The 20,457-nt window shown below is 43.0% G+C and overlaps 1 protein-coding gene across 11 annotated transcripts in view; it reads right to left on the reverse strand.

The window, feature by feature from the left end:
• The window catches only part of Sgms1 (sphingomyelin synthase 1), a 265,738-nt gene that overhangs the window by 164,234 nt on the left and 81,047 nt on the right, over positions 1-20,457 (reverse strand). For 10 of the 11 annotated variants that reach the window (XM_038344312.2, XM_038344297.2, XM_038344311.2 and 7 more), the window contains one exon: positions 8,669-8,756. The exons of the other annotated variant lie outside the window; for it this stretch is intronic. The gene's annotated coding sequence lies outside the window, so the exon portion shown is untranslated. The remainder of the gene's footprint in view (positions 1-8,668; positions 8,757-20,457) is intronic. 11 annotated transcript variants of the gene reach the window in all.

The following is a 20,457-nucleotide window of genomic DNA, read 5'->3' on the forward strand; positions in this document are numbered from 1 at the left end:
CATGCTCATTTTTCCTAGCTCATCCTGGAGCAAAAAGAAGGGAGCCTAACATTTCGGTGACTGCCATTTGTGATGGTTATGGCTATATTTGACTATATTATATTTGGTCCTGATTATATTTGGAGATGGAGCCTTGGGAAGTCATTAGGACTCGAGGAGGCTGAAGTGGTGCCAGGCTCCCACACTGTTATCTCACCATGTACGGTGCTTCTTTTTGTGTTATGACACAGCAAGAAGACCCTCACCAGATGCTGGTCCATGTGTTTAGACTTCTTAGACTCCAGATCTATGAGCCCAACTCACTTATAGTCTTTATAAACTACCTGACTACAAACTCGATGGCTTGAAAGCAATGCACACATATGATCTCACAGTTCTAGAGGTCAGGTTCACAGTACATCGCTGAAGGAGAACAGGGCCAGAGCAGGACCCCTGGGCTGTGTTGCACTTTGATGTCTGCTTCAATCTCATGTCTCCTTCCCTGACACTGGCCACTGTATCGCAGTCTTACAAGGAATTTCATGTGAGTTCATGGGATCCTACTTGGACCCAGCTCTAACACCTTGTTTAGATAAGACTAGACAATTTAGACACCTCTTTCTATCTTGAGATTCTTAGCTTCATTATAGTTATTGCATCTTCTGCTACATGAAAACACACTCCCAGGTTCCAGGGGTCAGAACATAGACATCTTTGGGCACCATTATTCTGCTTCTATGATGTGCTGGGTCTAACTCATGTCAATGAAGCTCTTTGGAGTGCTGAGTGACTTTTACAAATACAAAGGGTGTGGGGAGGCAGCTCACTTAAGTGCTAGATGGGCAAGTGTGAGCACTTGAGCTTGGCCCCCAAGAATCCAGGAAAAAGGCCTGAAGTGACAGCCTGGGAAAGTGGAGACAGTGAGGTCGGTGGCACTCATTGGCCTTCCAGTCTACCTCAATCAGGGAACTGCCGGGCTAATAAGAAACCTTATCCTCAAAAGGCAAGATCGAAAGCAATTGAGGAAGTCACCCAATGTCAACCTCTACATGCCTCTACATGCATACGCGTGTGCATGCATGTTGTGGAATAATACTTTAACTATGTAAAGGCGAGATACATAGGTTTATGCTGCATTTTTACTTACATAGCAATGTATAGCTATGTTTATGGTGCATTTGTTTAATTATGTAAAGATGTGTTGCTGTTTTGCCTTGTCTGCCTAAGGCACCTGAATGATCTAATAAAAAGCTGTACAGCCAATAGCTAGGTAGTAAAGGGATAGGCAGAGCTGGTAGGCAGAGAGAATAAATAGGAAAAAGAATCTAGACAAAAAGGGAAGAACAGAGAGAGAGCAAAAGAGAAAGTGAGGGAGACATCAAGGCCAGCAAGCCAGGCAACCATGAGAAAGACACAGCGTAGGACATACATAATGAAAGAAAGGTAAAAAGCCTTGAGGCAAAATGCAGATGAAAAGAAACAGGTTAATTTAAGCTTTTAGAGCTAGTGGGACAAGCATAAGCTAAGGCCAAGCATTCATAACTAATAAGAAACCTCTGTGTCATGATTTGGGAGCTGGTTGGTGGCGCAAAAGAAAGCCTGTTAGTCACATGAACATCAAATACACACACAAACAGGGTAGGGAGAGAAAGAAAAAGAGAGATTCAAGACTATTAAGTGGCTATAAAACCAAAATACTCGGGAAGCACTGCTCCGGCAAATGCACAGATCAAAGCGATTATAAAGTGGGAAATGCATGCTTCCGGAGAGCTAAGTGGTAACCAGAACCGTGCAGGCTGAGTTCAACTTCAAATGGGACCAAGGTGGTCTGGTTACCAATAAAGCAGATATGGCTTCCTCTGAACTATGCTTCCAACTTCTCAGCACCTTACTATTACAGAAGCAAAAGAAACAGATGAACAAAAAACCAAATTATCCTGTGGGCATTTGTTGTTGGTGGTAGTGGTTTTTTGTTTTGTTTTGCGAGACATGGTTTCTCTGTGTATCTTTGGTTGTCCTAAAACTCACTCCCTATACCAGGCTGGACTTGAACTCGAAGAGATCCGCCTGCCTCTGCCTCCCAAGTGCTGGGATTCAAAGCATGTGCTTGCTTACCAAGCTACTCCTGAAGGCATTTTTAAAAGGTGAACTGGCAAGCAGGTAACAACTTGTAGTCAAAAGGGTTTGTGATGTAGATGGGTCTTCTATCTATCTGTTGCTTTCATTGGTTAATTAATAAAGAAAATTGCTTGGCCTGATAGGTCAGAACATAGGTAGGCGGGGAAGAGAGAACAGAATGCTGGGAGGAAGAAGGCAGTGAGACAGTCACCATAAAGCCAGCCACCAGGTCAGACATGCTGAATCTTTCCCGGTAAGCCACCACCTGTGGTGCTACACAGATTATTAGAAATGGGTTAAGCAAGATGTAAGAGTTAGCCAGTAAGAGGCTAGAGATAATGGGTCAAGCAGTGTTTAAATGAATACAATTCATGTGTTGTTATTTCCGGTGTAAAGCTAACCATGTGGGAGCCGAGCAAGACGAAAAGCAGGCCTGCCCACAGCTCTCACTACAAGTTTGAAGGAATCTCATCCATCCAAACCATTGTTCAGAAGTAAACTAGTCTGGGACAGAGAGGTGGAGAGACGATGTGCAAATGGCCAGTGGTCCACAGCCAAGGCAAGAGAGCAAGTAACCAGTGTCACCTCAGAGGCAAATTGCTGGATCGCTAAGAACCAGAGAGAGCACTTAGCAAAGCACTGCCCTGGGTTCAAAAACTGGGCCTGGTGACCAAAAGGAGACTCACAGTTACTCTGACAACTGCCAGCAAGACCCAGTTTTAAACATCCTAAAAGACATAGCCATCTGAAATGCCACATTATTAGGCTGGTCCACAGTAAGAAACTAACTATACTTGGGTGAACCATGTTAGAAATGATTTTGCCTAATATATACACAAGAATAAGAATATTTTAGTCAGACAAGGGGCTCTCACTAATCACAACCTTCAAAGGAGCATGTTTAGAGTAAAAATAAAAAGGCGGGGCAGAGACTCAGAGGTCCAGCTTCTGCTGCTAAATGAACCACCCGGCCCAAGCCAGCAGAGCCAAAGCTGAGGCGATTGCATTCTTCCCCCATAGCCAAGTGACCTTCACTAGGGACAGGCAGCCCAGAGGGCTTGCCAGGGCTCCCTGGCAAGCTTCTTCAGTCCTATACCTCACTTCCCCCCAGCTCCCTGTAACTTCAAGAATGTCCAGCCAACCCAACACCACTTAGAAAACAAAACCCAGCAGCAGGGCCTGAACCACCGCCAAAATAAATAAATAAATAAATAAAAACAAAAACAAAACAATACAAAACCAAGACTGTAAAGGGCACAGACATAAGGAACTACCAATCCAAGCTGAAATCCAAAGAAACTGCAGAACTTTCTAGCATTTTTATTTCTGTGAGGAAAATACCAGTCAATCTTTGGAGAGCCTCCAGTCACAGCTCAGCATTTTCCAGCAACATCCGCAGAGCCTGCCTTTCTAAGGTTATGCGGGCATTAGAAAAGCCACAATGCCCTCCTTAGAACCAGCAAAGGATAAAGATCTTGTGGGTTAGAAGCATGCCTTACAGCCCAGTTTTATCACTAATTACACACACACACACACACACCTGTCAAAATTTTGTACCATCTAAAGAGGTATGATTGGGCTTGTTCTGCAAAAGAACAAAGAAAAAGGAGAAACTATGAAATCAGCAATTGTCCCGGACATACCGTTTTGAAGTATTCCAGATGCCCAAGCCCCCAGGCAGCTTAGTATTCTATCAATGAAACCTTTCATTTTGCCTTCCACACCTAACAGAGGACAGGCTAAACACCGAGGGTGCTCACACAAATGAGACCTCTGATTCACACTAGCAAACTGCTTCTTTCTCCACTCCATGTGAAGAAGAAAGGCATGCACAGGCAGAGCCCGCAGTTGAATCTTCTATGTGCCGTAGTCTGGATAGAAAGAAAAATGACACTTGAACAGAAAACAGATGGTGCAATATAGGAAGCTGAGCCTGAGAAAGCACTGCTTTGTTTCCTTGTGTGTGTTTTAATCACTTGGGCACTCCTAGGACAGGAACTGGGGTAGATTTCTGCTGTACAATAATTTTGGATAAAAGCTAGAAAATTATAATGGATTTAATGCAAGGGTTAGCTTCGGGTACAAACACCAGATCTACGAGAACATGGCAACAGCCGTGCACTGAAACTTAGGCCAAGATTCTTGAAGAGTAAACTCAGCAGAATGAAAGAGCGGGAGACAGCTAAGACTTCAGGCACAGTGAAGAGAATCTAGACATCCTGCCTTCCAGATACTCCTGGAAACAAACAAGCAAGCAAAAAATGGTCCTGGGTCTGTAGTCCACAGAAGTTATACCTTGAGATTCCAAGACAGAATTATCAAGTGACTTGGTAAGGCAGGGTGAGGTAAGAAACGAGTCTCACTGTTATATAGCCCAAACTGGCCTAGAATTCATTATGTAGCACAGGATGATATAAAATGTAGCAATTCTCATGTCTCAGCTTCGCAAGAGCTGGGACTATAAGAAGTGACATCATGCTTGGATGAATTAGCCTGGACGGGGTTAGAACAATGGCTCTGACAATCCTCCTGTCTCTGCATCCCAGACAGTCGGATCTCCAGGTGACTCTAACCTAGGCAGCTGGTATTGTCACCTGTGATCTTCTTAAATAAAAGCCTCATTTGTATTATTAACAAATAACAAATTCAACCCGCACATCAGGGAAGAATAAATCAGACTCACTTAGAGTACTCAGGAGTTTAAATCCTGGTATTAACTAATATAAGGTATGAAATAACTATTTATTGTTGGTTAAAAATAAGAAATAAAGCAGAAAGACCTCATCAAAGAGATTCTCACAGATATTGAAAGCAGAAATAGCACTTTTGAAAAAGAGAACATAAGATCATTAATAGTAAGATCTCAAAGAAAAATTCAATACAGCAGAAGAGAAAATTATTAAATAGAAGTTCAGCCTTGAGGAAGTCAACAAAATCCATCAGAAAAGAAAGCAGACATCGAACAGAAGTTAAATATGCTGAGAGGTAAAAGAAGCTCTGCCATTCACTTAACCTGTCCAAATGACAGTTTAAGTAGGAGACCATGGTTAGAACACTAATAGCCAGGGCATTTTCAGAACTGCTAAACAACAAGAAATCTGTAGACACATGAAATACACAATTAAAAACATGTCAAAAAAAAAAAAACCAGAACTGCACATCACCAAAGACAATCTTGGAGTAAGTTAAGCCATTCACTAAAGACCAGCAAACAAAAGCTTCACAGATGTCTCACCACTGACAAGAAAGGCAGTACTGGCACAATGAGGGAGTGTGTTTACAAGGCCATCTGGAAGTAATTGTAATCCGAGAAATGGAAGAGTGAGAATCAGACATTCCAGAAACTAAAACCAAACAAAAAGAGACTCTCCTTCTGGAGAGGGAGGACAAGCTGAAAAGATGGAAGAAAGGCATGGGGGTGGAGAAAGAAAAGTGGAAGACATGGTAAAGGTGTTGTGTTAAAAACTAATAAAAACGAGTTTATTTTTTACAGTGACACAATTATATAAGTTTGACAAAATCATCTAAGTTCAGAAAGAACATTAGTGGCCCTGTGAGTTTTATATTATTCTGGAATGGAGTCAGAATATTTGAGATGCTCACTGAGCTTTTTTAACTGCCAAGTGTCCATAGAACATTCAGGACAATTATTAGAAGAGAAATTCAAGACATAAAGGAAAATGGGAACTGAATAAGGATATGAACCAACAGAAACTTTGATCCAAAGCAATGGAAATGAACCACACAGGAAACAACAATGTTCCATTATATCTAATAAACAAAAGAGAGATAAGCTGCATCCATCCTGCATGGGAAGAATGAAAGAAGCCAATGCAGCTCTCAGGAGACAAGGTGGGAGGATCTCAAGTTCTAGGCAGCCTGGGCTACAGAGGAAGACCCAGGCCAGAATAGGAGCTGAGCCAGAAGACGGGAGGGGAAGGAAAAGATTAAAAGTGTTGTCTGCATTGAAATTGTGAGCTCTGTTCTTCAAACAAAAGACGCTCAGTCTCATGATTCACCAAGAAGAGCAAATTAGAATATAGTACCTCACATACTAGGAGGGCAACGAAAATACCAGATTTTTGGAGGGAAGCGAGACCACAGATGAACTGCAATGGATTCTACCTGCAGGTCCTGTTCTAGCAATAAAAGGTGATTCATTACAATCACACACAACAATCGCACAACACACCCAAGCAAAAAAGGCAAGTTGTAAAAACATTACATGAAATATATCATTCTTATCAAGCCTGAAAATAAGCAAAACTTGGCAGAACTGTCTTTATGTATACCGCAGTTGTATATATAGTAATTACACCAGGCATAGTAGTTATGCTAGATTGGCAACTGACAGAGACATAGAGACACTATTTAGGTCGTACAGTTAGCTTTTATATTCTAGGTCATAGCGATACATTTTTCTGAAAATATCTATTGACCCCAAAGGATCTGAACTTTTGCTGGACCTTGCAGCTAGGTTAATCACACTGCTTGGAATCATTTAAGGCTGTGTACTTGGCCTGCTAGCCTACTGTGTGCTCAGCCTATTTGTCTTTAACCCGCCTTTAAGAGAACAGAGTGGCATACCTTACTACATCTTGGATTTCCCATGCAAGCTTTTACAAACTAAGCTAAGTGCACAGCTTTAATCTTAAAGTATGTGCTCTCCCATGCCCCTGACCCAGAATAATGTTATGTGTGTATGTGTATGCTGTGATAAACTGCCAACAAACAGGCTGGAAGGACCTTAAAACCAATCACCACCATAGATGCCGGAAGCAGCATGAGAATTTGTCTTGACAGCATTGTTGGTACTATTAAATGCTCTTCTGTGTCACGGAGGTCAATAAAGTAACCTCTCCTTGTAAGACTCCACTAAGATTCTGTAAAGAATCCCTCCCTTTCCATGTCCTCTCTGCTGTTTAGTAAATTCAAAACAAAGCCCTCTGTAGAGACAGGCACAGATTCAGACACACATGAGCACAAGTCACAGGCGTCAGGCAGAAACACCCAGAACAGAGAGATTACAGGTGGGCCGGCAACCACAAACTACAGTAAGAAGGTGCAAGGAGGGTAGTGGGGGTTGGAATTTGGACTTGCATTTGCTAAAATTAAGGAGAAGCTGCTCTGCTTCCATTCCTTAATGTGACATTGACATGTTTGATGCCTTCTGAGTTATCTTTATGGCATTAACCAATACATGTCGTGAAGGTCTTTATTACACCTCCCTAGCACTGTTAGCAGCCCTGGAATAAGCTGCCCAAATGCAAAGAAGGCAGCATATTTGCTAACTGTAATCTTCTAAGAAAAAGACTTCAGTTGAAAGCAAACCTGGACTAAAGGGGACTGCCCCTGGATGATACCCCCGAGCCTTTCTGAAATCTTTCAAAATTCTGGGGCTTGTATGACTCAGGAGGAGACTGTTTCCTGTGTGCAGTCTGTCATTCTGCCTAACCACACTGCTTGCCTCCTCTAACGGACGAGCTGGCCTCTCCAGTGCCTTTCCTGACCCTCCACAAAAGATAATGTCCTTTCCTTGTTATGAAATATTTAACTATGTAAAAATATGTTACATTTGTTTATGCTGCGGAATATTACTTTAACTGTGTAAAGGTGTGTTACATTTGTTTATGCTGCATTTGTTTAATTATGTAAAGATGTGTTGCCTAAGGAACCTGATTGATCTAATAGAAAGCTGAACAGCCAATAGGTAGGCAGAAAAGGGATGGGTGAGGCTGGCAGGCAGAGCAGGAGGCGAATGAGTAGAAAGTGCAATTGGGTACAATTGGTGTGGGAAGTCCTTTTGTCTATGTGTTGCTTTTATTGGCTAATGAATAAAGAAACTGCCTTGGCCTGTTGATAGGGCAGAACTAAGGTAGGCAGAGAAAACTGGACTGAATGCTGGGAAAAGGAAGGCAGAGGGAGAGACACCATGGAGCTGCCAGAGTCAGACATGCCAAATCTTTGCCAGTAAACCACTGCCACGTGGCGATATACAGATTAATAGAAATGGGTTAAATTAAGATATAAGAGTTAGCCAATAAGAAGCTAGAGCTAATGGGCCAAGCAGTGTTTTAATTAATAAAGTTTCTCTGTGGTCATTTGGGTTCTGGGCAGCCAGAACAAACAACAAACAAGCAGCCTCCTCCTATAGGAAATCTTGGCTCAGAAGAGGAGAGAAGAAGAAAGAACCAGGAAAAAAGAGAGAGCTACCTGAAGCCAGCCATCCAGGAAGCCACCAGACAGACAGACACAGAGGAAGTAGGTAAAGTAGGACATACAGAAAGAAAAGGGGAAAGCCCCAAGGAAAAAGTAGATAAAGATAAACAGCTTGATTTAAGTTAAAAGGGCTAGCCAGAAACAAGACTAAATAGACTGAGCATTCATCACTAATAAGAAGTCTCTGTGTCATGATTTGAGAGCTGGGTGCTGACCCCAAACAAAGAAAAAGCCTGGTACATTTCCTTGGCTGATTTTTCCTTGAGATGCCCCAAAAGACGAAATTCTCTCACCGCCACCTGGGTCAGACACTAGGTCTTAAAGAGAGTGAGTGAGGTGCAATTTCACTTACCTGTGCTACCTCTTACACACACACCCTGCTGCACTCCAACCGCACTGTGCTGGAAAGGTCACAGCTCCTTCAGCCACAGAAGCTTTGCCTAGTATAACAAAGGCAGGAAATGAGAGAGAAGTCAACAAAGGAACCAAAGTGTCCATTACGGAAAGAAACTCATTTTAATCAGATAAAATCTTCACCATTAAGAGGAGAAATGACCACCCAAATTAAGGGAAATCTCTAGCTTGGCCTGAGCCATTTTTCATCTATAATCAAAACTCTAAGAAGTAAGCCAGTGTTTGTGGAAGAAATTATTCTAACTTCCAAAGAGCAGTGGTGTGCATTTCCTCATTGGAACCCCACAATCCTGAGGATATGATACTTCTGGGGAATATTCTTTTTAAACATAGCAGTAGTTGAAGTTCTCAACCATTAGAAAACGTCCTCCCAAGCCACTCAGCTACCAAATGTCAAAGAAGAAATGAAAAGGCTGGCATACAGCTCAGCCGACAGAGCACTGGCCTAACATGCCTAAGCCTTGGGTTCAATTTCCCCATCCTCTGTGGCTCCTGAACTCCAGCACTTAGGAGCTGGAACCAATATTGTTTCTTCTTGCATGAGATCTGCTGGTCTAACTTTTCACCCGACAGATGCAGAAACACCTTTGTCTGCAATGTGACCAAGACACTGACATAAAACAACTCTTAGAGTAGAAAATCCATACGGGGCAACTGAACCGTTATCTTTCTCACATACCCGGTATTTCTTTGCCCTGAAAGTCATATTTATCATGGCTGAACATTCAAGTGCTCTCTCCCACACACACATTCAGCACTTTTGTCTTGAGTCACATGAAGATCAATTTCACACATCATGGCCCCTTTTCTCAAAGAACTTCAGAGATTATTCCCAAAGACTAGAGATACTCTTACACAATTGCAACGCAGTCATCAACCTTGGTACCACTGACACAGATGCTTTAACCCACTTCTTATTCAGTTGCCCTAATAAACAAAAATTTTATGAGACTTCTTCCAATTCAGGATCCATCCCAGGGTTAGATAAAGTACTTCACTCCTATTTTCCTTTAACCTGAAGCACACACAGCACCTCTCTGCTGCCACAACACCTTGAGAAGAATGTAGCCCCTCCCTTTTAAATTGATGGAGCATTTCATTTCGGCTTGTCTGACCTTTCCTCGGGTAATTCTGGGTGAATCAGAATGGCTTATGTTTGCTCAGCTGGAAAATTCCCTAAGTGAGAAACTCTCTGAATATCCCATCTGAAGGTACAAGGTCTATCCTGACCCCAAAGTAAAACCCACTTTATTCAATAAAAAGCAATCCCGGCATTTTGCCTTACAACAAATACCTCATCTAGGGGCAACACTTTAATACCATCCAAATACCCTGTCCTACACCTCAAAATCCCCTCGTCTGCCCTCTGTCACATCAACACTTGGAAAACTGAGGCAGGGGGATCATGAGTTCAAGGCCAGTCTGAGATAAATCTGAGATAAGACCAGTCTGCCTAAGACAGAGGAGAGGTGAAGAAGGAGAAAATTTCTCAGGTATCCTGACCTCTTCCTGTTCCGTACTTAAGGGCAGCTGCAGCGCACGGACTCCAGCCTTCCTTCCATGTTACTCCTGGTTCCTTATCAGCACTGTCCACCACTTGTTCACCCAGGGAAGCAGCTGGTTCCATACAAACACAGGAGTCCTGCTTTTCGCGTGACGAATCCCTACTTCATTCCTGTGCTTTACAATGGAATTCAGACCTAGCCAGGAAGAGCCCCTCAAGATGTCTATTAGGTATTTTCAACATACTTAGTTTTCCTTATTTTTATTTCTTGCTCACATTAAAAAATGTTCAGGACTTAATCTTGTATCTGTCCTTTCTCTGTTCTGGATGAAATCATTTCTCCAAAGAGTCCTAGGGTCTTTTCCGAGAAGAACAAGAGACCAGGATCCTCAATGACGGTTTCCAGACAGCCTGCTTCACCTTGTTGACCTTTGTTCTAAATATGAGCCACATGCTCCTTTCTGCCAAGAAGAAGAAAAGTCGAGGGACTCAGTTCAGCTATGGCAGCTAAATTACTCGTCGACCTCACCAACTGTGACTCCAGGGTCTACATTTCGTTAAGATGGATCCACTTCGATCCTTAAATCCCTAGCACAAGCAAGCGGCCTTCCTCAACAGTTCTGTCCTTACTCCTTGAGATGTGGCTGATCCAATCTGTCGCCAGCATGGCTCCGGTGCTCAAGGAACACACCTTCCTGCATCTGTCTTTCTGTTCTCTGGATGCAGCTACTCTCTGATATCCATGATCTTATGGATATCTCAACTCTCAAGAGCTTCTTTCTCCATTATCTTGCTGGGCGAATTCCAGCCTCAGTGGCCCTGAGAGACCTGCCATCTCCATGCTATGAGACAGCAGGCTCTCCCGGTGCTGGCCACATCTACTTCGGCAGAAAATGGGCACAAGCCAGATACCAGGACAGGAAAGGGGACCCTTAAATTACCCTCTTCTCTCATGGGTCACAGTCTTGGCCGCCTGTTGTCCACTGCCAGAGGCTTCATGAATGCAGTGCCTGTATTTAGTGTGGAAATGTAAGATCAGCTCTAGCTGCCTCCTTTTGTATTCATGCCTTCAACATTAGGTAAGGCCGTATGGGGAATGAAGGATCAAACCTTTCAGCACATTTTAATAAGGTCTGTAAGGATTCCAAAACAGTCACTTTCTGGCACATTCTTAGCTATGCACCTGTTCACTTGGTCTGTAAGCCCCAGCATCCAAATTGCTCTCTAGGATGGGAGTGATTCCAGATGAGATGGCAAAGAAAGGTCTCTCCTCACTCTAGAAAACAGATGCTCACTTCATGGCTGCCCCCCACCCCAACACAGCTGTATTTCTATGACTCTTCTTCCAGTCAAAGCCAGCAGTCGGTTGCTATGGTACATATTTCCTGTTTATATGCACATACTTAGGAGTGAAGACTTTCCATGTGAATCATTTTCTGATGCATTTTCATTTTTTAAGCTACTAACCACATATCTCGACAGAGAATTAGAAAGCAGTCAAAAAAAGAAAGAAAAAAATACAACCCCAGACACAAAGCTATCAAGAGGAAAATCAAAAGAAAAAAATGGTATTTTCATCAGATGCTGTAAAGAAAGACAATTTTGTATTTCTAGAAAACCAGAGAACTTATCTTTACCTGCCCAGATCAAATCCACACTTACTGCTGCACACACACACACACACACACACACACACACACACACAGAGCAGGGAGAACCACAACAATGGGAGCCTTGCACTACTGCCTCAGCAGACTTTTCTCCACGTGAGAACTCCACACTGCAGCTAATCTAGTCCACGCACAGACAGCCTGGCCTTTCTTTGGTTTTGCTTCAAATGGCCCAGGAATTAAAAAGCAAGAGTGATGTAATGGTGCTGCCCTCCCAGTCTCTCTCGACCCGACCATTCTCCACCCCAGGAGCCCTCAGCACACCTCCTCAGAGGTCCCTCTGGATCGCCAGTGGAATTCTGTTTCCACGAGTCAGCATGGATCCTGTTCCAAGTGGATTCTTCCGTGGGTTCCCATTTCCCAGGAACTGCACGGGAGTCCCTTGGGCTGATAACGCAAGAGCTCCAAGACTGGTCCCCATCTGCTCTTCCGTTCATCTCCCTCACTTCAGGTCCCATCTCTTGTGAAAAACCTTCAGGCTCTCTAGCAAAGCATCCTGCTTTCCCTTCTTCCTCTTGGCTAATTTGTTGGGGGCAGAACAACACCTGAGAAATTCTTTTGTGATCACTGTCTAAGGCTGGCTTAGTGGGCCACCTCAGTGCTCCAACTCAGCCCCACCACAGTGCTGCTCTCCCAGCACCTGGCCACCTTTGGAAGAAATAAAAGCAGAGCGGTGATGATCCCTTCCCCCGTGCTAAGCATGGATGAGCACTCAGTCTCCACACATTCTTTACAGTGGATGCTGGTGTTCCGCCAACAGGATGCTATTACACTCAGCTCATTTAACAGAAAATCACACAGGCAAGGGGATGCAACAGCATCCCAGTGTCCCAGCCAGGAAGTGGCAGAGCCAAAGAACTCCAATAGCTGAAAATTTAACAGGGTAAGGAGGAGCACAAGAAAAAGTCCCATAACATCGATGGGGACCTCGGGATAACACCAAAAGGACAGTGAGATTCACTCATCTGAATCCTTCACAAGTACCTGATACCCATAAACTAGGCCCATATGGAGTTCTCAGAACATAGGCTAAGATAGGACAAGGAGATAGGCAATTTCTACAACCCAGAAATATACACAAGAATCAAGAAAAAAGACATTAAAAATTGAAGATACAAAATTCATGTGGAGAATTTAATCTGGGAGAAAACCAAAGAACAAACAGGGAAGCCATTAACTTTTGACATTTTAAGATCCACTCTACTACGAGGAGCAATAGACAGAATTTTTACATTTCCAAAGATAGAAAATAAATAACTAAATAATCTTTCACTGTAAAGTATGAGAATTTTAGCTTCAGTACAGGACTTCCCCCCAAAACAATAATTTTACTCTAAATAACATGTAGTTTATGTACCCACAATTGTGGGGAATGGAGAACGTCCTGAGTAAATACGTGCTGTTGACATGGGTACAGCCATGTCAAGGACTCCAACCCCTCAGCCACAGGGGAAAATGGCAAAGCTCCCCAATCCCTGAGGCTCAGAGGGATGGCAAGGCCTTGCTCTAAGTCCAGATGTGGATGTTGATAATGTGTGCAGAAAATGTCCACCATAGCTCCCCCGACCCCATACTGATGCCTAGGCACTACACAACCAAAATTATATAAACTTGCCTCCTGGATGCCGGTGTATACCAGAAACCTGCTACCTTGTTTTCTGTATGTAATGCCTCCTTTGTGTTCAGCTGCATGCAAGCTTCTCTATGTGTTTGTCTTTACTTCATCCCTTTGCTTTCCCAGTCAGGAGCATCTCAGGAGCCATGCTAGATGCCGTACCCAATACAAGTGCTGTGCTAATGACCAATATGCTGAACTTCAATGTTCATATTTCAGTTGACTATGCAATTCTGCCTTATGGAAGTTTCAACAATAACAGAAAACAGAAGAAACTGTTGAAAGCTTTAAGCCATAGATCACTCATTGAAGGAAGCCCAGTTCTGACGACGCTACAGAAATCTCCCTGCTTCTAAGCACAGACTCTTTCCAAGCGTAACACACATACAATTTACAAAGTCTGAAATGGGGCAACCATGTGCCTTGGTAGATTCAAGGATCGACCAACATACTAACCAAAAGTATTTAGTTGGTACCTATTATCCAACAATCACTTAATAAGCATTAGCTATTGGTATGGACAAACAATTTTTATCTTACTCTTATCAACTTCAAGCTATTTTATCTCAGATTCTATTAAAGGCAAGAGGCAGTAAGGCAAATATAACTTCAAAATGAAAAAGAGCAGACCACGTGTTCAACCACACAACTAGTGCATATCTAACCAATATTACAACAGAATTTCATAAAACATCCACCAAGAACACGCACCAGGGTGGGGAAAATGAGAACAAAAACAGCACCGAGAGCCATGATTAGAGAACAGCATCCTAGTCTCTTGCAGTTTAAATGACAATGGCCCCCATAGGCTCATATGCATTATTAGTCCCCAGTTGGTGGAACTGTTTGGGAAGGATTAGTAGGTGTGAACTTGTTGGAGATGTGTCACTGGGGTTGGGTTTTCACGGTTCAAAAGCCCAAGACATTCTCAGGATTCTCATTTTCCTTCTTGTTCTCTTTGCCTCCTGCTTGTAGGTCTGATGTAAGCTTTCACCTACTATCCCAGTGTCAGCCCTGCCTACCTGCTGCCATGTTCCCCAGGCACGCTCATGGACCGGAAGACATAATATTGTAAAAATAACTATCTTATTAAAAGCAGTCTACAGATCCGATGCAATCCCTATCCAAATCCCAATGTCATTATTCTCAGAAATAGAAAAAAAATCTTCATTCATAAGAACAAAAGACTCCAGATAGCCAAAGCATTCCTGAACAAAAGAATAATGCTGGAAATATCATATTTTATTCCAAATCCTATTACAGAGCCACAGCAACAAAACCAGCCTAGTGCTGGCACAAAAGCAGACAGAGACAACAGAAGCTCCAGATGTTAAACCCAGGCAACCACCTGACATTTGGCAAAGAAGCCAAAAATATTCTTTAGAGAAAAGAATCTCTTCAGTAAATGCTGCTGGAAAACTAGATGTCTAGTGTAAAAGAATAAATCCAGATTTATCTCTCACCCTCACAAAAATGAACACATGGCCTTAACACAAGACCTAAAACTCACCAGGTGGTGGTGGCACAGGCCTTTAATCCTAGCACTCTGGAGGCAGCAGGAGACAGATCTCTTGAGTTCAAGGCCAACCGAGTCTACAGAGTGAGTTTCAGGGCAGCCAGAGCCACACAGAGAAATCCTGTCTTGAAAAACAAAACAACAACAAAACCCAAAAGACCTAAAACTCAAACTATGAGAGTAAAAAATAAGGAAGACACTTTAAGATGTGGGTACACGGAAAGGTTTTCTGAACAGGACTTGAAGTGCTATGGAAAACAAGGTCAACAACCCACTAAGTGACCTCCTGGATGAAAGCCTGCTCTACAGGAACAGCAACAGTTAACTAAGTGAAAAGACAGAATACAGGATGAGGGAAAGCTTGGCTAGTTATGCACCTGATGGACGAGCAGCATCCAAAACATTTAAAGAACTCAGAAAGTAAAACTATAAACAATCAAACAACCCAGAGGCTTGGAGAGATCCTGCCTATATACATAATGATTTGCACTCAGGTCCCTGATACCTACATAAAAGACAGGTGTAGCAGTGCCCATCTGAGACCCCAGAACAAGAGAAGTGGAGACATCAGACTCTTGGAGTTCACTGACTGGCCAATTGAGCTGAATAAATGCACTCCAGGTTCACTGATGGATGCTATCTCAAAAAGAGAAAAGGAAGGATAACTGAAGAAGTTCAATGTTGACATCATCCTACCCCAACACGTACAAGAAAGAAATCAAACAACCTAGTTAACAAACAGGCTAGTAAAATGAACAGACAACTCACAAAAGATGAAATACTGATTGTCAGTAGACAAGTGAGGTCCACCAAGCCAGGGGTGTTACCTGGAACCTCACCCATCCATGCCAGCCTCAACACTCAGTCTAGCCCTGGTCTGTAGAAGGAACGGCGGGCTGCGTCCCGCCACCCAGCTCCTGTACAGCTAGCTTTACACCCGAAATAACAACACACAAATTGTATTCATTTAAACACTGCCTGGCCCATTAGTTTCAGCCTCTTATTGGCTAATTCTCATATCTTGCTTTAACCCATATTTAGTAATCTGTGTAGCACCACGAGGTGGAGGCTTACTGGGAAGGATCTTAGCCTGCGTCCATCTTGGGTAGGAGAGCTATGGCATCTGCCTGAGGCGTCTGCCTCACTGCCTTCCTCCCAGCATTCTGTTCTGTCTACTCCACCTATCTAAGCTACTGTCCTATCAAAGGCCAAGGCAGTCTCTTTATTAACCAATGAGAGTAACACATAGACAGATGACCCTCCTCCATCACTGGTCATGCAGTCAGTCAGTCCATGGCCCAGCCTCCTACAAAGCTTTTATTTGCAACAAATGGAGACTGCTCTACGGATCCACAGCTGATCAGATGCACAGATCTGCAACGTAAGCCCTACTCTGATGACTCAGGGAATATTGAGGAAGAGGGGACCAGGATACTAGCTGCTCAATAGTGCCCCCTAGAAAAGACAGGAGAAGTGGAACCATGATCACTCACAAATATGCCTGTCTGACCAAGACCAGCATAATGCTACTACCAGGTGACATAACAATGTGGACAGGGGAAATTCTGCAAGGTCCCACCCCTAGATAAAGGACTACAGGTGGCCAATGGCTACTGAAAGAAGAAAAAGCATTTTCCTGCAGAATAACCTCCTACATAGGCTGTTCAATCCCAAGTGGTCGCCCCTGGATCCATGTTATCTATGGGCAACACAAAATAGACTCATCAGGCTGTACATACATTTGTTTGTGTGTGTATACACAGATACATACACATATAAATGAAACAATAATTAAGAAGAGGTCATGGATTTGGAAGGGAGAGGGGAGGAAGAAAGGGGGAGGGGCAGGAGGGATATAGATAAAGTATTTATGGATGAAGTTCTAAAACAGTATTTTAGAAAACATAAAAAATGTTTTTACTAGCCATGAAGTTAAAACTACTTGAGATTCTATCTTATCCCAGTCAGAAGACAGTCATTAGGAAATCAACAGCAAATTCTAGTAAGGATGTGGGCAAAAGGGAACCTTTTACACACGCTGATGGGAATGTAAACTTGTCTAGCCATTATGCAAATAGGTATAGAGGTTGCTCAAAAACTTGATTGCAGATCTTCCAAATGAGTCAGCCCTGTAACTCCTGGCTATTTACTTAAAGGATTCTCGGTCAACTTATCAGAGACACTTACACATCAATGCTTATTATGGATGGCACTTTTCACAACTGCTAAATAATGGCGCCAAGCTAAGTGTCCATAACAGAAGAATGGATGAACAAAACTGTGGATATATACACAAAGACATTAGTTTCCATAATAAGAAAAAATGGAGGCATAGCATTTGCAGAAAAATGATGCAACTGGACATAATAATATTACTTGAATTAAGCCAGTCTCAGAAAGACAAATATGTTTTCTTGCTGTTCCTAGACTTTATGTTGCCACAATAAGTTATGCCTGAATGTATACAATGAATGCAGAGGTGAAACTGTCTAGGGAGTAATGAAGACAGCTGGAGGGGAAGAAAGGGTGAAGAGAGGGTAGGGTTAGGAGGGATGTGCTAAATATATAATACATACTACATAAAAAAGTTTTTATTTTCTTTTTTTGTTTTGTTTTATTTTAAGAACCTGGGCTTTGAAGTTAGATACATCTGGGTTTCTTTTGCACGTTAGCCAATGACAAACAGATCCTTGTGCCAAAGATGCTCTGTGGGAGGTTATCACCAACTGGATGGGCCAATGAGGTCTGTAGCTGGAATTAAACATTGAGCAAAATAAAAATAAGTAGATACACACACATATACATACACACACACACACATATACATACATATATAAATACACACAATTGCTATTGTTCTGTTTCAAGACTTATTATTCTAAGCAACACAGATACAGGTGAAATTTTCAGGATTTGAATAAAATGTGGACTTATTAAAATATCAATAAGGATGGAATATTAAATAAACAAACAAATAAACAAGATGCTGGAGAATGAGAAAACCCTTTGTGTTGAGTGTTAAGAACAGTCATTGTGTTCAAAGGCCTATCCTATCCTTCATCCTGGAACAGGAACTTCACAGATGTTATTCAGTCCTCAAAACCACTCAGGTTTCATCAAATGGCCCCAGTTTACGTGAGAGGATTCTGAGTGTATCAAGGCATAAGTGACTAGCTCCAGGCTATGCTGCCAATGAACTGCAGAGACTGATATTGTAAACCAGCAAACTTACTGGCAAAGCCATCAGGGACAAAATGGGGGTGGGGGCAGGGTTGTCACACAGCCATTCCACAAATCATTCTCTAGCTCCAACCAAATTTACTGGGCAATATCCAGACCCATCCATTGTTACATCCTCATGATGTGGGCTGTGGTTTGAATCCCAGGTACTCAGAGGTCATGATACATCACCCATAAAAGTGAGAGTTTACTATAGATCCCATCCTACAAGCCAGAGCTTCCTCAGCACAGGGGACATTCAACAACTCTCCAATTTGTTCATGGGACTATGTGTCAGCTAGATTCAAGAAAAAGGGCAAAGGCAAAAAGCTGATTCTGTACATTCTAAGATGCTAATTTCTGATAATACTAAGAGGATGAGGATGGCAGGGTCCAGCCCATGTGTGCATCACTGCTGGGTCTAGACACGCTGACTGCCAGCTATCAGTAAATGCAGGCGAGGTCTCTCTCTCTCTCTCTCTCTCTCTCTCTCTCTCTCTCTCTCTCTCTCTCTCTCTCTCTCTCTCACACACACACACACACACACACACACACGCACACACACAAACCCTAAGCCACAGAACAAAAGGCTAAGAAGAGGTGTGTGAAGAGTGGCAGCCTGAGGAGGCGCTAGTTATGACCACCAGCAAGGCCTCAGTCCCACCTCCTCTTTGGAATGGAAAAGTCATGGAAAAGTGGGGCCATGGGAAGTCAAATTTGTCTGAATCATTATTATTTAAATTTTTAGTATGGTTTGTGTGCATGATAAGTGTGTGGAGGACAGAGGATAACTCTAGAATTGGGTCTCTCTCCTTCCACCTTTATTCCGGGACTTGAATTCAGTTTGCCAGGCTTGCATGGCAAGAGCCTTTACCCACACTCTGAGCCATCGAACCAGCCCCTACTATTATTTTTAAATGAACAAATTTTACACTCGGGGGTAAAAATGTTCCCAAATCCCTTTGCCTATTCAAAATATTTATCAATATTTTGAAATACCTACAGGCCAAAAATGTCTTCTAATTTACTATTTAAGACAGATGAATCAGACGGGCAAAAACAACCTACTAGCACTGCGCTTCTGCAGAAGGCACAAGGAAGAATAAGACGGGCCAGCTAGTTTACTGGAGACAGAACATAAACAGACAATTACAGAACCATACAATTAATGCTTGGGGAAAGCAGAGCCAAGGGGGGGGGGAGGGTGCGGAGGAGGTGTGACTAATCCTGCTTAGGCTTCAACCTCACTAAGTGAGGAAAAAGGGCTTTCCCCAAATGACCTTTGCAATTTCCTTATCTGATCCTCATTAACTTCAAAGCACACACGAAGCCAGTTCATCTCCCCACTGCCCCGCAGAGGCACCATCCACACTGCGCACTTCCCTAACAGACACCGGGTAAGCGAGCTGTGAAGTGGATGGTCAGCCACGCAACAGACAGGAGTGGCCCAGTCAACTGAATCTTAGCAGAGTCCTTCTCCCTGGAGCTTTCTACAAAAATGTCTTACCTTCCAACAGTCAACTAATATATTGTCTGTTTCTGTATCCAAAAATCTTAGAGACTCCAAATGGATGGTCCGTCTAAAACTAGGGTACCGCCACTTAAGAGTTCATGCTGTCTGGGGACGAGGAGACAGCTCAGTTGATGAAGCGCTTGCAATGAAAACGTGAGAACCAGAGTTCAGATCCCCAGCACACACGGAAAACCCAGGCGGGTCTCACTGCCCACCTGCAATCCCAGTGCCTGAAAGGCAAAGAGGGCTCAGCAAGGGACCAGGCCTCAGTAGGTGAAGTGAGACTGCTGGAAGAAGCCCTCACGTCAACAGGTGGCCTCCACATGCACAGGCAGCGCACACATGTGCACCTGCACACACACCACAAACATACATTACACATGTCAAAAAAAAATAAAGTTATTTTAATTTCAAAATTTTTTACCTGCACGAAACATTTCAGGTAACATACAATATAGGACATGTATGTACTTGGAACAGCCAAAACCAACCATGCTGTAAAATGAAGAAACTAATTTCCCAAGCATAAGGTGATGCTTATGACTTTACATTGAAATTACTCTAAATATTTGGGAAGACAGAAAGGGCAACAGGGAAGGCCACATGGCTCGGACCAAAGTTAGATTATAAGGAGAGTTTTCTCCTTAGCACTGAAAAATGGCATCCCTTTGGAACCTGGCCTGTAGGATA

The sequence above is a fragment of the Arvicola amphibius genome, chromosome 1 (genome assembly GCF_903992535.2).
Source record: "Arvicola amphibius chromosome 1, mArvAmp1.2, whole genome shotgun sequence".
Taxonomy (NCBI): Eukaryota; Metazoa; Chordata; class Mammalia; order Rodentia; family Cricetidae; genus Arvicola; species Arvicola amphibius.